Source organism: Hirundo rustica, chromosome 5 (assembly GCF_015227805.2).
Source record: "Hirundo rustica isolate bHirRus1 chromosome 5, bHirRus1.pri.v3, whole genome shotgun sequence".
Classification (NCBI taxonomy): domain Eukaryota; kingdom Metazoa; phylum Chordata; class Aves; order Passeriformes; family Hirundinidae; genus Hirundo; species Hirundo rustica.
Window position 1 is genome coordinate 2,587,190 of NC_053454.1, and position 20,496 is coordinate 2,607,685.

Genomic DNA, 20,496 nt, shown 5'->3' on the forward strand with positions numbered 1-20,496 from the left:
TGCCATGGGCAGAGACACATTGCGTTGGACCAGGTTGCTCCAAGCCTGGCCTTGAGCATTTCCAGGGATGGGGAAGCTACAGGGCAACTTATGCCAGTGCTTTACCGTGCTCATAGCCACAATTTCTTCCTAACATTTAGTCTAAGGAATCTCTCCTCTTTCAGATTAAAGACATTCTCCCTTGTCCTGTCCCTCCATTCCCTTGTCCCCAGTCCCTCTCCAGCTCTCCTGGAGCCCCTTTTCAGGCCCTGCAAGGGGCTCTGAGCTCTCCCTGGAGCCTTCTCCCCTCCAGGTGAACAGCCCCAGCTCTCCCAGCCTGGCTCCAGAACAGAGGGGCTCCAGCCCTTGGAGCTCCATGGCCTTCTCTGGATTTGCTCCAGCAGCTCCATGGCCTTCTGCTGATGGCAGAACTGGAGGCAGTTCTGCAGGTACTGTCTCACATGAATATGGCAGAGGGGGATGTTGGTGACATTTTTAACTTGGTTCTTATAAACCCTGGTCCCTCCTGTGGTTCCCATAACACCCCTGTGGTCACTCACTCCTCAAGACCTGAGTGCCACCAGTTTGCTTTAATTCTTTGTAGCAAACTCCCTGATTGTGTGCAATGTGCAGCCAGTTTGTCCTTGGGCTACATCTTCCTACTAATTGCTGCCAAAAGTATCTCCTGAAGGTTTGGTGATACTTTGCATTTCTTGGAGTTCTGGTTTATTTATCCTCTCTGCTCCTAGACAAACAACACTCAGGCACTTGACAAAAGTCAAGTGTAAGGATCTGTTGGTTGAAGGAAAATGTTCCCAGCTAAATTACCTGACATGGAAAGGTCTTCTCCTCTAATCTAAGAGCATTAATTTCCCATCAGATGGTAGTTTTTGGGAGGGTGGTCACTGTTCACAGAACAGCCTGTTTCAAAACTAGAAATTGAAAGAGCATAAGGTCGGAAGGGAAATGATAAGAGAAAATCTGGCATCTTCCCTGCATACCAAAGATGCTCATCTTTTTTTTTAAATAACACTGTTATACGTTAAACAGGACAACAGACAAACCCTTCCAGATTCAAGGAAAAAAATTTGATTTTTTTTGTGCTATCAGATGAGTGGCTTCAGCTGAAATCACGATCTGCCTTGACATCCCCACAAATATGCAAAGGACAGGACAGGACTGACTGTCTTTGAGCCCCACTTTTCTTGTTTCATAGCAAAATTCTGATATTTCAACTGTTGTCTTGAGTTTCAGTATGAGAACAGATCCCCCAAAATTTGTGATTTATTTTTCCAGGAGGGAGTTACTGTTTATACTTGAGCATCACTGCCTCTGTGAGTGACTTCAGAAAGACTTAAACTTCATTAAAGGCAGGGAGGAAAATGTTTTTTGTATTCAAACCAGGGCTGACTGCCTTGTGCTTGCTCAGAATTCCACTCTGGCTATGACAGTGACTTTAGTCCACTGTGAGTTACTTTGTCGTGACTCTGAAATGTGACTTTATGTCTTTAATTGTGAAAGACTTTAGAGCATTTGAGTAATATCCCACAGCAGGCCTTATCAACTTTTAAAGAGTTCACATCCCTCTTTTCCCACCTATTCCTAAGGACCAGGAATGTGGGCAGACAGCACCCTCTGCAGTGAACGATGGGTAAGTGAGAGTTTGATTTCTGCCGGGGAATTTTATTTGTATTTGCTGTATCAAATCCATCTGCTGGGAGCACTCTTCCACACTCTGCTTTTTCAGCGGATGAGCAAAATAATGGAGTTTGGTGTTAAAGCTGAGACAGATGGTGGCATCTCGGGATGCCTTGAAGCATATATGATGTGTCAGGGAATGGAGACAAATTGGATAAAATAGTGGATAAATTGATTTCAAAATACCCCAAAATTCAAGGCATGTGCTGTTTCAGGTGTTATTGTCTCCTTTCCCCCTGGGCCGTTGCTTCTTGTTTACAATGACAATCCTGTCTTATGCTACACACATGAGATTTGAGATTTTTTTCTAGGTTGCTGCTTTATGTGAAATTTTTGAAAAGATTCACAGTCAAGGGACACATCTCTCATCGCAGAATTGGGATCTGATCCAGGCTCCAGGCAAACCTGTGTTGGCACAACTGTGTTTAACCCTGTATCTTACTCATATTTCCTTCAAAGCAGGAGTAGGAATTCCCCACTTTCCTGGAAGTGTTCCAGGCCAGGTTGGATGGGGCATGGAGCAACCAGGTCCCTGCCCATGGCAACAAGATGGTTTTTAAGATCCCTTCCAACTCAAACTGTTCTATGACTCTATGTTTAGAACATGAAAAAATTTGGAAAATACACAATAAATGCTATTTTCTGGTCTTTGAAAAAAAATGTTTTGGCTTCCAAATCTTTTCCATGATCTTTTTCAGGCTTTCCAAAATATTCTGGTTTTAAAGTCATAGAGACATCTAATTTCATTGAGACCAGGTCAGGCCTGGTCAGAATTAGATTAGCAATGGTTTTATCTGGTGGGTTTTTTACTTGTGGAATGTTAGCACTTCCTCATCTTTCAAAGCGTGTTGGAAATGTGGGTTATTCCTCTTTGATCTGAAGTTTGGTTGAACAGTAGGAGATTGAAACAAGTGTAGCCCAATGTCCCATGCTTTATATGGCTGTGTATAAAATTTTATGGTTTAGTGGGTATCACTCAAGTTGTGACCTGACACAGAGAATAAAATAAAATTATCCACTCTCAGTGTTTCTCCTCACTCCACCCAAATTTATATAAGATTGAAGGAGCACCAACCCCTGAACGTGAGGCATGAAGGGAGCTGCAGGAGGTACAGAACAATTTCTTCTCCAGCCTTCTAAGCTTCTGAGCAATTTGATATTTAAAGCAATCATTTAACATGGTCAATAAATGAGAAAAATTTCCTAGAGGATTTTTTTATTGGTCTTTGGTTTGCTTTCTTGAGGTGGGTTTTATTTCCTTCCCAGTATTGGTTGAACAAATCCAGAGTGATTGCTCATCAAGCAAATTCTTTTAGTCTTTTTCTTGACATAGCCCTTGTAAAGACTGAGGGATGTTGATGGCTACTTCAAGACCCTCCAAAAAAAGTCTTGCAAACATTTTAAATGTTTCTAGTTGACTAAAAATGTCCCAATGGTCACAGCTAAACATGGAGGGAAATAACTGGATTTTACTATGCTTTAATTTTCTGAATCACCATGTCTTAGGATGATCATACTCAAACATATTTTTAGGTAAGATGTGGCTGAAGGCTGTTGGAAGGTCAAGGAATGATCCCAGTGCAGTTGGAAACACTTCAGACTGGAGAACAGGGTGCCACTGAATATTACATGGAAGGGAAAACCTTCCAGGGAAAATCTTAAAGCAACTCTGTTGTCTGGCTCTGGAAATGTGTAAAAGCAAAGTTGTTTTCCCTGGTTTGGCTCTGATGAGTCATTGCAGAGAAAAAGAAATATCACTCACATATTAAAAGGGAGAAATTGTGTACACCTGGTACAATTTTGCCAGGCTGCTTAGACTTGCAAATACTGCTGATGGACAAAGGAGGAACCCATCATGACCAAAATTCAAAAGCAGGCCCCAGAGGGATTTTGGCTTAAAATCCTCTGTCAGGTGAATTTTAGAATCTAAAATAGTGCTAAAATGTTGTTGATGTCCTTTGTAAAGTGCTCAGTGATTTTCTGGACAAAATGAATATACAAGCTAGATATTATTATTATTATTATTATTATTATTATTATTATTATTATTATTATTATTATTATTGAATTAATAATCTTATTCTATAGCCACTGAGTACATCAAATGGCTACTAAAGTCATTATTTCAGCATGTAAATTTCTCTTTAATATTTATATTTTCTATTCACAAGCTTAGAGCTTTTCCTGTTGTGTGTGTCTTTTTGACTTTTACCTCCCTATGCTTGCTCCAATATATGTCTATATTTTATTTTCCTCAATACTTGGAGTAGCTTTACCACCATCATATTGTTCTTTGGGTCTTTTCAGACTCAGCAATCTATGTCTTGTTTGGGGTAAAGTTCTGAGAAAAAATTGAGGTGTAAAGCAATGCTCAGGTGAATTTCCATTTCAGTATGGAGGACCCCATGAGATAAAACTAAAGGGTTGTTTCCCTGCAAAGAATTTTAGTAACTAACACAGTAACACAGTACCTGAGTGCCCTTAAGGATTTATAGCTTGTTATGGCCAAAATCAGTAGCCAATTTAATATAAAGTAATTTTATTTTGCCATTTTAAAAATAAAAACAGTCTGAAATAGCCACAGTAAAAGAGACAACTTTGATCCGGGGTTATTAAAGTTGGGTGAACGTAGAGACGGTCACAAATGAACCAGTTCTCCCCTGTTCACAATTGCCTAGATCCAGTGGGCAGGTTTTATACAGTTTTTCTCCCCTGAGGCAGTTTTATTGTTAGTTCTTATCTGAAATACATATTCATGTGTTTTCTTTCTCTGGCTGCTTGGTCCTGAATGCTTCTTCCTGGCAGAGTTGGACGCCTGAATGAGGTTCAGAGAAATCGGTATTGGGATGCTGATAGTGGCATTTCTGGGTCTTCCTCTTCTAGATTGGTATCATGTGTTAATCACCGGAGGAGGCAGGTGGCTCTTCCTTGATGGATGGGACATCTCTTGTTTGGCCATTCCTTTTGGTTGCTAATCTGGGCTTCACCCTGATATTGCCTGGAGCCTCTACATTTGCAAGTCAGTCTTTGCAAACAGGAAGGTTTCCACAGCTTGGTGGACACCCTCTGCTTGTAATACAGTTTATAGTTTATAACATATAGAACACAAATTTATCAAAAAATATCTATCGCAGTCCCAAGCCTGGCCCAGCTCATGGAGCATTTGAACAATGCTCTTCAGGCACAATAAACCCTGATATTCCCTTAAGATCTACTTTGCTCTCCTGGAAAACTCTCCCTGAACCTGAATAGAGGAGCCAATGGAAATGTTTTATCACTCTCACCAAACAGTAAGAAGCAGACAGCAATGAAACTCCAGCTTTAGGTGACATTCAGTCCAGAGTTTGGGGGAATTCATAGGAAGCTGGTGAACCCTCAGGTGGGCAGGATGCCCGCCACAGCTTTATACATCAGAACTGCGGGAGGCTAAATAAAAGCTGCTTTACAGTGGCAAAGCAGAGCAGTTGGGTTTTACATGAAGAAGTAGATGTAGAGGAAATAAAAAAGCATAGAACTTGCATCAGCCTAGAGAAAAGATAAAAGATGCTAAAGAGTGGGGAAGAATTAAATATTTGAGGAATGGGCATTGAGAAGAAAGAAAATAAATGAAAAGGAATCAAAACAAAAATATTGGAGGGTAGGAGTTGGATTGCTCCATGTCTTTTAATCTAGGAAATACCTTTTATCTGTATTGAGGGTTTATCTTGGACAGATTTGACCTGTAAAGGACCATGTTCTGGTTTTAACCTTTGCAGCTTCTGTGCTAAGAATTGCTGCAAGGGGTGGGAGGCAGCTTCAAATTTAATTCAGTGGTGGCTCTTCTTCCTGGACTAACCCACACTGATCTGATATGAGGGCCACAAAACGAACTTCAAGAAATAATTCTGATAGCAAATTAATATGAACATTTTGCTGCTTCTTTTGGCACTGATGCTCTTACAGACTCTAGGGAGCTGCATCACCTGCTGGGCTGCAGCTGGAGTTCAGAGACAGGCTTCTGTGAACCAGTTAATATTTATTGTCTTTATAAACACAGTTCTGAGGCTGAGTTATCACTCCGTGTCTGCACATTTTGAAAGTTGCATTTCCTGGTTAGAACTGGAGTTTTTGAAAAACAGGACTAGGATCCCAATTATTTCATCAACAGAATGATCGATGTTCCCTGATTTAATTTAGCTGCTGGAATAAATTATTATTTTGTATGCTCACATGTTAAAATTACAAGTTCCTAAAAGCCATTACAAATAAAAAAATAATGATGGTGATTAGCATTTTCCTGGATCACTTCTTTACATTGTGGCATGGAATAGCAAAGTATAAGAAGACTTCAAACCTGGGCCATCTCTATATCTTGTTCTCTCCTCTAAAAACTGTACTTCATTCCCAGAAATGATAAATGGAAAATCTTATTACTCAAAAGAATAAAATGAATTTAAATGCAGCTTGTGAGCATAAACAAACAAACAAACAAACAAACAAACAAAAAATACTAACCTTAGGTAAAAGAAAAATACCTGGGTTTGCACACAGAAACAAAATTGCATTTTCTGAAAATGTGGAGAACACTTAGCTTAAACTAAACAGCCCCAACATTGCACTGCACAGTCAGTATTTATTTACATGAAATCCCCTAGTAATACCAAAGCTCTTTAGATAAAAATGTCAACATATGTTTCAGAAAACCATGCAGGTGCCTCTCTCCATCCATTACCCGTCATTTAGGAAACTAACTTTCCTAAATTTTGATTTGTTAAATTAAGGTGGATCCTTCAAACAGAAGGTAAAATATTAGAATCACAGAATAGTTGGGGTTGGAAGGAACCTCTGGAGATCATCCAGTCCAACCCCCTGCCAAGGCAGTGTCACCTGGAGCAGGTGACACAGGAATGTGTCCAGGTGGGTTTGGAATGTCTCCAGAGAGGGGGACTCCATGGCCTCCCTGGGCAGCTGTTCCAGCATTCTGCCACCCTCAACATAAAGAAGTTCTTCCTCATGTTGAGCTGGAACTTCTTGTGTTTCCAATTACTGCTTTCAGTTCTTGTCCTGCTGCTGATCCCACATCCTGATTCAGCAGAACACATCTGTTTAATCGTGTGTTTATCATGGAAACACTGAATCATTTACATTAGAAAAGCCCTCCAAGAACATTGAGTCCAGCTGTTAACCCAGCACTGCCAAGGCCGCCACTAAACCCCATCCCCAAATTACATGGTTTTTTAATTTCTCCATGGTTGGGGATTCCATGTGCCAGCTCTGGACAGTGCTGGCCAACTCTGCTTGTGAAGAAATATTCATAGTATCCAAACCAATCCTCCCCACTGGTGCTTGCCCCATGGGGACTGTCTGCTGCTGTGCCTTTCAGATTTCCCAAATCATGTCCAGCCTTCTTGGACTCCTCTGCCCTTCAGGAACTGCCTCCCAAGGGACTTTCTCGGGTTTTACCTCTGAGATTCAGGCGGTTTTAGAGTCTCTTTGCCCTCTGCAAAGCTCTGAGCCAAACGCAAGAAAGAGACGGAGTCTTCAGGTTCTGATTTTTCAAGGTTGCACGCTTTGTTTATTATTTCTTATCTTACAATTTTCTCAGTGCCCAACAAAGGTCCTTGCAGCTGTTCAGGCATCTGGTGACTCCTCGACTCCTCCCGTGCAGGGCTGTCTCTATCTTTTATGCTAATTGCTACGTATTCTTTATTTATCATTATTTGCCAATACCTATCACTTACACTAAACAGGTCATCCCTACTTTGACCCAATCTCTTTAAACTACTTTGTGCCACTGTCACTGCAGAAAATGGAGTGAGAGAAGAAGAAAGAAGAAGCAGGAGACAACACCCCAAATCCTCCATCTTGCCCCCATTCACTTCAATGCTAAAAACCCAAATCTACTGTTTTTTCACCCTGTGATAAGCTAAACTACTATCTTTCACACTTTTGTGGCCTGCAATCACTCCCACAGTGCAGGAAGCCTTTCCCATGGACTGAGATCAAAGCCAATGTCCCTCTGGGCTCTGGGCCAGGGTCCCAGACCCCCCTGTCCAGGTCTCTGACCCTCCAGGGCAGCCAAAGGAATGCCCTGGACTCCAACAGGACATCACCAACCAGACTCCTGAACAGGCCAAAGTCTGGCCTTTGAGAGCCCAGGGCAGCAGTGTACTCACCCCTCTTCCTACTTGTCTGAGATGTTGTGATTGGTGTGCCCAAGGCAGCTTCCAATCATCGCGTCACCCAGAATTCCTTCTCCGGTGCAAGCAGCAGGTCCAGCAGGTGCCTCCCCTAGGGGACTCCCTCACCATCTGTGTCGGTGTGTTATATTCCACACAGTCCGGCCATCTGGTTGGGTTAGACATCAGGGAAAAAATTCCTCACTGAGAGAGTGACTGAAAGAATGTTGGAGGAGGCTCACGAAAAACACCAATGCAGCTGTTGTTGCTCTTGCTGTGACTACTACGGATAAAGCGCCTGTGGAACACAGTAAGAGAGCTGCAGCTGCTGCTTCTGTTTGGAACTTAGAAACTTCATGTTAGAATGTGTTAGGAAAATTAATCCACAAACGCCAGATGTTTTTGTCCAAAAAGGAGACAGAGGAGTCCTTTTACTTTATTCAAATAAAGGGAGAGGCATGGGGCATTTCCCCTGGGGTCTCTCAGATTTTTGGAGGACGCAGCCTCCTTTTTATCCTAATTTCCCAGCCACATTTCCCTCTCTCCTTTCCCGCTGGCTGAGGTACTTGAGAGGTATAGGCTTCCTGAAATGCCCAAGACGTAAGATTCCCCTTTTAATGTATAACCCTCCCTTTTAATTTTTAATCCTTATGGAATTTATGGGTTTTCCCCATTGTTTCTTTCATCTTTCAATATCCAATTTCATTTATCAGCAAACCTACAGTTTGTTTGTAAAGACAAATACCTTCTTTTCCATTCATCAATCAGTGGAATCCTTTCCATTGTTTCTTTTATCTCTCAGTGCTAGCTTTATCTACCAGCAGACCCAGGGCTTGTTTGTAAAGACAAATCTCATTCCTCTCAAAGGCTTTTGCGTACTGCTGCAGACTCTAATAATTTTGCCTTCATGAGATTGATTTAGCAATGCAATAAAGGACTTCTTTTACAGCTGCCCAACTTCTAGTCTTCAATGAAGACACCCAAACCTCTCAGCGTCAAATGGTGTCCCGTATTTTAGCAGGACTTGAAGCTGTTGGAGTCTTCAGAGGATTAAAGGAGAACAGAATCCCGGGAAAGAAGAAAGTAATCCTGAAAGTAAGGATTAAGACCCAAAACCACTGCTGAAAGAAAGCAGAAAACTAGGATGCTTGTCGAACTGGAGCAGGCTTGTGAGAAATCTCATCTACGATTTTCCAGAGGTGAGCTCTGAAGAAATTATAATTATGGGTAGCAATATCTCTAAAGAACAAAAACAACTTTATGACAGTTTAAGAGCTTTGATAATAAGTAATGACAATGACATTCCATATAATGATTTAAAACAGCTCTTAAAATGTGCTCAAAAACATTTTCCAGATGCAGAACCGTCATGTCCTTTTGCATAATTTTGGGACTCAGTTGCATTTAAAATTACTTGATGAACTTACACCTAGAGACAGGGGTCTCCCTGCAGGACCATGGTCAGCGGGGAGGTGTCTGCCCATGGAGGTGGAGGAGTCCTCATCCCTGGATGTGGCACTCAGTGCCATGGTTTACTTGATGAGGTGGTGTTAGGTCATAAGTTTGACCTGTTGAACTCAAAGGTCTTTTCCAGACTAGTTCACGCTGTGATTCTGTGATTCTGTTTTATTTTCCATACTGATGAATATTTGTGCCATACTGATTCTCCCAGACCTTCATTCCAAAGCCAAAACTCCTGCACTAGAACCAAAAAATACTGGGACACAGGGAATGAATGAGATGTTGATTGGTCAAGAGCAGGTTTTGTTTGCTTGCTTCATTTGCCTCTGCAATGATCAGGAGTTTGATATTAGTCAAGAAAAGACTTGGAAATCTAACGTGATTTTAGTGAGTGGGAGCTACAAATGTTTTCTTTTGGTTTGGATAACATGGCATAGTAATTTGTATTGTCTTCATCTCCCTGCTCTCATTTTTCTCAGCCTATCAAAAAACAGCTTTTCTACTTTACCAATTTGACCTGCAGGGTATTCCCTGGGATTTCGTGTTAATCCCTTGGAGCTTGCCTGGCTTTTCCCTGTTACAAACCTGCCTTTATTATCCATTATTCACTGTATGTGAATCAGTGCTCATTATTCAGGAGCCAATTAACCAATGTTTTCAGTTAAGTATTTTGAAGAGTGGCCTACATACTTCAATTTTTATTTTAAGTTTTGATTCTGACCTTTTGCAGGGGCGGTCTTGATTGCTTTTTTCCCTTTTCTCAATGGAACTTCTGCTTTGCTCTCCATGGGGAAATTAGTTTTCTACACAATCTTTCATGCAGACAAAGGAAAACTTGGTGATGTTCTCAGCATGACTGGAGAGTTTTTGTGAAATCATCTCTTACTGTATCCAGTGGCAGAACTGGAGTCTGTTAAGTCAACAAAATGAGAAAAAAAAAATCACATTGGGGATGTGGAGTTAGAGGGGATATTAATCAACAGATAAAGTTTTCATGTCTGCCATATTCCTGCTGCAGAGCTAACTTCCCATAAAGCCTTCTGGTTCATTCAATGCATCCAACTCCAAACCGGACGTATTGCATTAATTTAAAATATTACCAGGGACAATATGTTTACTAGAGCTGTCAAGAAAACACATCTGGTTAAAATCCTATTCAGGTTTCAAATACTCATCACAAGTTTTGCCTGAACTTTTTTTAATTACATACAAATATTAGAATGGAGGAAATTTATATTGAACCAAATCATTACTTTGCAATTACAAGACTACATACACATAATTAAATATTTACCTTGTAAAAGTTTATGTTGAATATTTGATGAAGTTTCTTTCCAGTCAAGGAGGAATTATGTTCTCTGAACATCATTATTACTAAACACAGTTCCAGTGAACACAGTGAGTTATTTCTTTAAAGGAAATTATATTAAAATCTCAATAATGCATAAAGTTTAGTATGAAGTTTTAGTGACCTGGAATAATAAGCTTATAGCCATCTTCAACTTTCTTCTTTTTTCTTCCCCAGAGGAAAATCTCCTTAATATTTAAAAAGTGTATAATTTATGTAGTATATATATAATATATAATTTGTATGATGTAAGGACATAGTGAGACAAGACTTTGGTGGGTTTGCAGTGAAGATGTTACAATGTGAAGATGCTGATCAGTTACTGCCAGCAATCAAAAAAAAAAAAAAAAAAGATATCAAATTTATCCAAAGTTCCTAAGGTAGTAATTTTGATTTGGACAAGTCCATTATTTTTTTTTTTTCCAATCACAGAATTCCCCAAAATGTGTCTAGATTCGAGCTTTTCAAAGATTTCAGTAGTTTCACCTGTGAATAAAGCGGTTTTTTAATGATTTTTTAAAACACTGTTTTAGTTCTATTATATTTGCAAGTTTGAACTCTTATCCCTGCTGATAAAAGCCAAGATGTTTGAGGTCTTCAGCACTGTGAAGCTGCTCTCAGCTTGTTTCAGTATTTGCATTTTTATGTCCTGTCAGGAACATAAAGGACTGGCTGACTGCACCTAAAATCAGGATTCTTGGGCTCTGAATCCATCAGCTCTCGCCTACTCACTCTGGATGATCCAGCAATTTGGGTTTTTACTCAGAAGATGCAACTGTCAAGGCTTATCTCAAAGTAATAGACCTATTCTGTGGCAAAATCCTTCTGCTGTCCCTTTATTTCTATTGCTGCAGTCATTATCCTAAATAATCACGTAGGAAAATTAAGATAAGTGAGACTGTAAAGTGTGTACAAACGTACTTTGGGGAAAGAATGTAGGAGAAGGGAGAGGAAAAAAGAACCAGGCATACCTTAGCAATGATCTTAAAGACCTAGAAATCCTAACCCAAGGTGTGAGCACTTGTAGCAGCACACAGCACAGATAAATCTAGCTCTGTGTTGTCTGGGAGGCTTCCTTGTCATGCAATCATTTGATAATTAACGTATTCAGCTGGTGATTACAGCAATAATTACATTGTGATATATTATAGGGCTTGTTACGCTTGTCAGGTGACAAAAACAAACATTGAGAAAAGTGTGGGTTAAACCACAGGGAGTTTAGTTTGAATGTAGGAGTCAGGTAACAAGTTAGCAGATTTATATCAGAAAATAAAATGTCCCCTGAATGATTTAGGATTTAAAGCAACTTCTATGTCTAGGAAAAGGTTTTCTCAGGAGAGAGTATTTCCTACATTTCTTCATGCAAAGGTCTGTGCTGCAGCTCTCCTGTGCAGTTTTGTGTGAAACACAGAAATTGACTGTTCCCAAAGGCACCAGACAAAATGAGTGAGTGTCCTGGTCCAGCTCACAACCCAGTTCACAACGCTTCCCCAGGGCTTCAGGGTGGCAAAATCCCCAAAAAAGCCACTAACTGAGCTGGAGACCTTGGCTAAGCCATGCCACTCATGAGCCTGAAGTTAGGTGTGAAGAATCTTTGGTGCCAAGTGGTCATTAGATTATTTCCTGAGCAACTAATTAGCTGGGACAGTGTTATCAGTTTCTTGTAATAATTTACCAATGCATGTCAGTGCGTATCCTCCAAAAGCTTTGCCTTTGTACTTCCCAGTGAGGTGGTGAGGAATGAGAAACCTCTCCGCTCTTCTTTTGTCTCTTTTGGGACATGGCAGATGCATTTAGCAGTAGCTTGAAATTACAAATCTTGCACAGAGCCCATTACAATCAACAGCCCTCTTGCCATAGATTTCAGTGAACATTAGTTCAAATATTTGGGTGCAAAAAAACGTTTTAGTGTAAAATCGGCAGATGTATGAAACCATCAGTCCTGTTGAGGGCATTTTGGAATTGCAGCATTGCCTACATCTTCTTTGAGCTTACCAGGATTCACAGAGAAGTGATTGTTTATTGGCTTTTTTTAATGGATCTTACACTGTCTGGTTTTGTTTAGCCAGCGAGAGATTAAAAAATAAATTATGTGTAAGTAAATGAAAGCAACTCTGATAATTTATTCAGCAGCAGTAGGAATACGCCTAATTTCATCAACACTGATGATATTTTCATGGTCTAGGAACGTGGATTTACATCCTTTATTTCCATATGTACAGGAAAGGTGTTTTGTACCATGCTGCCATATCAAAAGGAAAAAAAAAATAAAAAGAAAAATGAATGGAGGAACTCTTCAACTCTTTTAAAAGAATGAACTGAAAAGGCTTCCTTGGTGAAACCCAGACTTCAAAAATGATTATGAGAAGATGGAAGGGGAATAACAGATTTTTTCTTTCTTTCTTCTTAAGATTGATTTGTTATTGAAGGTGACACATCAATTTGGTCTATTTTTAAAAACGTTTTTCCAGCCAGTTTTAAAGCCATTGTTCTTGAGGAAAGTTCTGTCAAATCTCATTTATTCAGAATGTTTTTTGCTTGGCTTTTTTTTTCCCCTCTGGATGCTGATGAGTAAGGCTAAAAGGCAAGTATGATATTAAGGACTTGTGACAAATGATGTTTATGGGGAGCTTTTCCTTTTCTTTTTCTGGGAACTGACTCCATTTAAGTTGTAACTGATGCTGGAGGAAGAGCAGATTAGTCAGGATACACCAGGATACTCTCCCACTTCTAATAGACTCCACCATGTGCCAGTGGGGGTTAAGTGGAACTACAGAAAAAAAATTCCAAATTCTCCAACTGGCAGAAATAGCAGCAGGCAAAGCAAAGACTCATGGGACAAATAAAGTTGTAAAGTGTTTGGTTTAGGTCAACCCTCTTCCCAATAACTCAGTGGGCGTGGGGTGATGTTGGGGAGCTCTCCAGCCAAACCATACACCCTTTGGAAACACCAAAACATCAATCCCATCTAACTTTAGGTGTCCATCTGGGGCACATATCCATCTGGAGCAGTCCCTCCAGAACTCGACCATCATCACTGGAGGCAGAGGAGAAATCTTTAGAAGTTTTGGCTCCCATCTCCACCTATGTACTATTGAAAATGCAAGGCAACAGGATGCCTAAATAAGGTGCCTTGGAGAAATTACTAATTTTTTTTTTAAATCCACCTGGGTTGAGACCTCTGGCTGCAAGGAGCTGTCTGTAGCAAGCAGTTCAATTTTTCTGCTTTTTTCCTGTTTCTTCCCTTCACTCCACAATCCTCCCTTCCCCCTCTACTTCCTTCCTTCCCTGTTAGTCTACTCATCCTTTAGCCTCCTGTTGTCTCTCACTTCCTGCTTGTCCACATAGTCAAAAAAACCAACTCCACTAAAAATTGCCAGGCAGGAGTGAGATCAAATCAGCTGCTGTGTGTTACAACTCTCCTTCCATCCCGACTGAAACATTTCTACTTAAGTGATAAGCCCTGTGTGCTCCTCTCAGTGCAGTACCAAGCACAACACGGACCTCTGAGCCCTTGAGTACAAACATAATAAAAGCAGGAACAGCAGCAGAGGCGTGGGTGGCTCAGCCAGCTTCCCTTTCCCTTTCATCCCTGGGAGCTGGAGGGCTCACACCACCACCACTGGGAGCAGGGATGAATGAGAGCTCCACTTCCATGTGGCAAAAAGTCTGCAGACAAACTGCAGAGCAGGTGCTGGGAGAAATTAAATGATGCTGTGCAATTTGCCATGGCAGGAGCATCAATTTGGGAACTGCTAAACGGCGAGTTACCGAAACACTGTATTTTATTACATTTCCAACCAGTAAATGTCAGCTGCTTTATTGGTTTTAACATCCTATCAGGTGCACTGATAAATTTAGCAAACACACCAGTTGGGTTTCTAATAAGCATGGACTCCTCACCTCAGATACTGCTAATTCTGCTTCATTTCTGTGTGCCATGAAGCTAGAGGAGTATTTTAGGTGTAATTTGATCCCATCCTAATCAGTTCCATAGCAATATATTACACAATTTCTCTGTGTCTTGAGAAAAGTGTTATTGGTTCATGGAGCATGGAGATTGTTTTATTCCATGTTTAGTTCTATTAACCAGGTTCACTTCACTCAGATCTGGAAGAATATTAAAGCTGATTTGCAAGCTAAAAACTTGCCTTTCAAAGCAAGAAAATAGAAGGGACACTCACTAAAATCCCTCCAATTTGGCACTAAAAATCATGACCTGGCGAAGCAGTCAATTCAATGCATGATGAGCAACAGCATCAATTAAAAGAATTTCCTGTACAGCTTAAATCCTCTGCTGATGAGAAGGGATATTGTATTATTGTTTAAAAAGGATGAAAGGAGAATCCATCAGCATGGGCACCCTAAAGAAAGTTATTGAGCGTAAAGTAAAAAAAAATCATGTCCTGAAAACACTAGTTTGATGAGGAATGAAAAAGCATCAAGTCAAGGTCACTAAGATTATTTTCATGCTCCGTGAATGCAACACTGAATGTTGCAGAACAATCCAGGGCTCTCTCTCCCATTCCCAAATCCTTTGTCAGTCCTGCCACGTTGTCCTGCCAAATCCCCTGGAATCACTTTGCATGGACTGGGTTACTCTGTGCATGAATCCCTCCAGCCCAGGCTGCAGAGGGAGGAATGTGCTCCCTTTTCACTGCACTGCATCTCTGTGGGTCAGGCATGAGCTGCAAGTGGGAAAGGGTTTGGATTGCGCTGGCTGGGAAGGTTTGGGTGGGTGAGGTGAATTTGGTGTGGGTGGTGGGTCGACTTAGCAACTAATACAAAAACTTGCCAGTGACAACAGGTGGGAAGGATCGATCTTTAATTTTTTTATGCGGGTTGGAGGAACTGTAGCAAATTCAGAACCTTCCCTCCCTAAGCTAAAGGAAGGCTGCCATCTAATGATCACCAGCAGCAATTCCTGCTGCATCACCGACTGGTCCCGCCTGTTCTTAGAGGGACATAATTAATTCCCAGCAGAGCAGCTTGTTTCAGTCTGTAGGTTCAGCAGCTCAGCTACTGTTGACCTTGGCCTCAAAGTGGTTGATAGCGTTGGGATCTGGCTCCTGACAGGGCACAGGAGGATAAAGGTGCTGCCAAGGAGCTGTTAAACATCACCTTTGCCTTTTATTTTTCCCTTCTTGCACCTCAGAGGCTATTGGGAGAATGGTTTAGCTGCCTCATTATATCACCTTTATCCGGCTTCACATTCAAACATACTCATAAAGATCTCACTGCAATTAAAAAAAATACATATATACTATAACCACTCTAGGGAACAGATTCCTTTGCAATTTCCACCTAGTGCTGCACAACAAAGTTATTATTTTGCTACTCCCAGGACATCAGGAGCTCTCTGCAATGTGTCACAGAACAGAGATCCACAGCTGACATCCCCATTTCATTCACCACCCAGCATGCTGGATACATATTCCATATATTTGCATATATGGAAATTGTTCCAGCAAAAACAAGGAAGAAATCTGGTGCCGTATTTGTGGTATGCAGAAAGAAACGTGAGATACATAAACTGCAACAACAATAAAAAACTTCTTAAAAAAATTTAAAGAAGTTTCTAAAACCAGAGATAGTGCAGTGTTGAAATTAATTGTCTGGGACATTGCTAAAACTCTATTAATGGAGAGTTTTGGAAACAGGTTGGATAAAATATCTGAAAAGGTCAAAATTATGCATGATCTTACCTCAGGACCAAAATATGGACTAACTCATCTCTGGAAACCACAGAGAATGATTCTAGGTTTAAGGGTATCAAAAATGAAAAAACATCAGGTTATAAAGGCTATATAAATAACTTTCAGATTCTTTGCAAAAAATATGAATTGTTTTCAAAAGTGATCTAATTTATCTCATGCACTTGTGAAAATATGACTGCTTTTTTGTCAGCACTAACACTCCTTTTTTATCTGACAGGGTAAACACTGCTGACCTCTGGAATATTTCCCACCTCCTGGCCCAGTTCTGGCCCAGCTCTCCCATCAAAGGCACACAGCTGTACAAACTGTGCAGTTCTGCACTGCCACATTTCACCAGCGGTTCACCAAGGTCATTGCAGCCCCTCTCACTGAAATCCACCCTAAATTACATCCTCTGCTCAGTCAAAAGTTAGTTTAGGCAGTTATTCTAAGTTCAGCAGTGCTGTGATGAGGTGACCACTGAGTTAATATCCCCAGGTGCTTCTGCCACCACCTTTATTTATTTTAATTTTTTTTCCCCTAAAATAAACCTGAAATTACTGTAATTCTTTTGGCCTCTTTGGGTGATTCCAGGGCGGGGATGTGACTGGTTTCAGCTCACATGGAGGAATCCCTCTGGAAAAAGAAGCAGCTTTTCCTCCAGCACACACCACAGGCAGACCTTTGTGTTTTGTTTTAAAGGAGAGATTCTTCTGCCTTCTCACCCAGCAGGGACCAGGGCAGTCCCCAGACTGAGAGATTTGGTTTTCTTCCTGCATGGAGTCCTCAGACAGTGGTCCCAGGCCCTTTCTAGTAGCCCTTGATGTCCACAGGTGCCTGCCTCAAGCAGTGAGCTTTAAATAGATGAAAATTAATCCTCACCAGCCCATTCCAACAAACATTTTTTCCCAAGCTGGAGCTTTGCTGCACTTAAGGGTGGTCAAACTCATCCTGCTCCAGCTGAAATGCCTGTCTGGAAGAACACCAAGGGGAGGAATCAGCTGCCTGTGGTGAACACAAGGATGGTAAAGTTGGCGAACTCCTAAAATTTTGGATGTTTAAAGTGTAGAGCTTAAGGATCAGCAACAACAAAATTGGTGCTGCGACCACTAGGGGAAGGCTGGTAACTGGTGTCATTTTGTGCAAAACCACAATTCTGTCACTCATTTTTTCTTTTTTTTGGTCCTACAACCAGGCATTTTCACTCTGAACATGTTTCAGCAATGATCAGATCAGATTAAGTGGTTAAAAGATCAGTGTAACTCGCAAGAAGCCTGAAAAGCTCGTGTTGGGAACCTCAGTGTTGTTTACAGCACAGCTGATGCTGAATTAGTGAGCGGTGGCGCTGCCAGGTGTAAAATTGCGCCTGGCTCTTTCTTCCCACTGCTGCCTTGTGAAACATCTGAATTTCAGGCTGTGCGGGTTGGATCTGCACAATTTTCAGCCTGGCCCAAGAGGTGCAGGCCCAAGGAGGTGTGTGACACCCCAGGCAGCACCGACACTGGGGCTGAGACTCTCTGAATTCCCTTGAGGAAAAAAATGCTGAGCCTCAACATTTCTGAGACCACAGAATCATTAGGGCTGGAAGAGACTGTTGGAATTCTTGCTGAGCCAGGTGTTTTTAGCTCCACGAGGGTCCAACATGCTCTGAGGGCTGTCCAACAACTCACAGAAATGGCTTAAAATAATTTGTGACACGGCATGATAGACTGTGTCTTGAAAAAACAAAAAGGTTTTAATTAAAAGAAGAACATAATACCAAACAAAAGAACAAAGCTGCTGTGTGTGGACAGGTGCCACACACCTGCTACAACACCCTGAAAACGGGCCGAGAGGCCTTGTGCTCTCCCTTAAATATTGAACAATTTAGGTGGGTTTTTTGGCAAACAGCGCACTAGAGAATGGCTACATTTCTGAGGAACAGCTAAAGAGACCCATCAGTGTTTTTGTCTTGGAACTGAGCCAATTACTGCCAGGAGAGCAAAGATGTTTCTGGTGTTCTTCCCTTAAAAGGTCCTGGGGTGGAACTGGACCCCTTTTCCTTATATAGAAAAGATCTACCTGGTCGTGGGGGAATGCAGTGCAAAAAGAGACCTCTGAGATCATCGAGTCTAATGAATCTAACTGAATGAATCTAATTAGCTGAGCCAAAAAGCTCCCATGCAAGCCCAGATCTGGTGGCAAACATCCCACAGGGCATGGCTATGGCACCTGGGGCAACCACCAGGATCGTGGAAGCCGGGGATGAGCAGGTGTTTACAGCACAACTTTACAGCATTAGACCTTGCAGAATTCAGAGTTGCTCGCAATTATAAAGCAACAAAGCCCCTGTGGAGCTACCTCAGGATTTTATCTGTGTTTGACCAGATATTAGTGCTTTTTGTTTGCTCACTTGGTGCTTTTTACTGCTCAGGGTTCCCCATCTTTGGGCTATGATATTCATCCCTCAGAAAATGACCACGTGGTTTGCCAAGCAAATGAGCACTACCTGCAAATGTAGTTTGTTCTTCTCCAATGTTTGTATTTCTGTCATATTTTCTGTTGCTCTGTTACATCTTCAACAGCTAAAAAAATCCCCCAGAAAACTGGTCAGAGTAAACCATCTTCTCCTATCTGTATTTCCTATTTTTTAACCTCATGTCTCCGCAGTAAGAGAAGCAGATGCTCGCATTTCATTAAAATACTCTTTTTCCTTAAAACGTTAATTCTCATCAAACCAGGCTCCCGTCATCTTAATTCTACAAGCCAGGTAGCAGTGAATGAGCTGTCACTTCTTTGCATCTTAATTTTTATTCCACCTTTCTTCTTGTGGCAGTCAAAGCAATTTAATGAAGAAAACCAGGCCTTGGGGACACATCAAAGGTTGGAGGGCTTGGATATTGTCTGTGTGAAGGCTCCTACAGTTCTGATACCCCCATGAGATACCATTGCCACACAGATTGTCGCAATTGATCTAATGAGCTCTGCAGCCATGGAAAACTCCACTTATTTCAGGGCAAAGTGGTTTTCTGGTGATGCTTGGGCAGGAAGAATAGTCTGCCATCCACCAGGGAGGGTTTCCTCTCCTCAAGCCAGCTCTTACAATTCCCTGGGAGGATGTCCTCATGCTGCATGAGTCTCATTTTGCCTTGATTGGCAGAAAGAGTCAAAGATACGCCTTGGGAAGGCTGACTTGGAACAGAGACTGGACAGAGCTAGAGAATAAAGTAGATATTTATTAAAAGGCCTTTAAGGATACACCTTGGGCAGGTGTCTTGGTTTTGAAGGATGGGTGTCTTCCATGGAAAGCTAGAGCTTCTCTTGGAAGGGAGAATGTAGACCCCTTCCCTCCAAATTACTATAATTTTGCAATTAGGGGCTTTCAGGCAAAGACATGGGAATTACTAGGAATATTAAAAAAAAAAAAAAAAAAAAGGGAAAATACAAATGTAGTAGTACAAAAACCAAGCAAGCCAGCAAACAAAAATCCTGGAAAAACCCTGACAGAGTCAGGGATACGACCTGGCACCTTCTTGGTCAGGGTGTTGAAAGCAGTCCAGGTAAGTCCTCCTGGAGAAACAGATGTGGTTCTGTGGAGTAGAGATGATCCTGTAGAAAGTCCAGAGGTGATGACATGGGTCCAGTCTTCCTCGGGGAATCCAGTGGAAAAACCGGATCCCTTGTGTCCTTCATTCCCAGTTTTTATCTAGCTGGGAACAGCTGGCTCCTCCCACACCGGGTGCAGCATCTCCCAATGGGATGATGCAATGTGTCATGTCACTGGTGGGCCCTGATGGCCCATTATCAGAAGATGTCCCCCTAGAGGATGGAGGGGTGGTGACAGAGATAAGAAACACTGCCCCACCTGGATTTAATGGCTGGGCCATTATCAGAAGACATCCGCCCCCGTCCCCCTGGAGGTACAAGAGATAATCTTTCAACAGATGAAATAGAATACACATTTTTTTTGTTACATAATCCAAGACAGCAGGACAGGAGCCTAACCAGGGCTATGCCCAAGGTGGATCCAAAATGGTCACAAAATGGACCCCCAGTCACGAGGTCTCACACTTTTATAAGTTTTGGTCCATTTGTATATTGGGGTTTAATTGTCCAATGACAGCTTCAGGTTGTGAGGTGCCATCCTTCTTGTTCCTCCCTTCAGCTACTGTTGTTT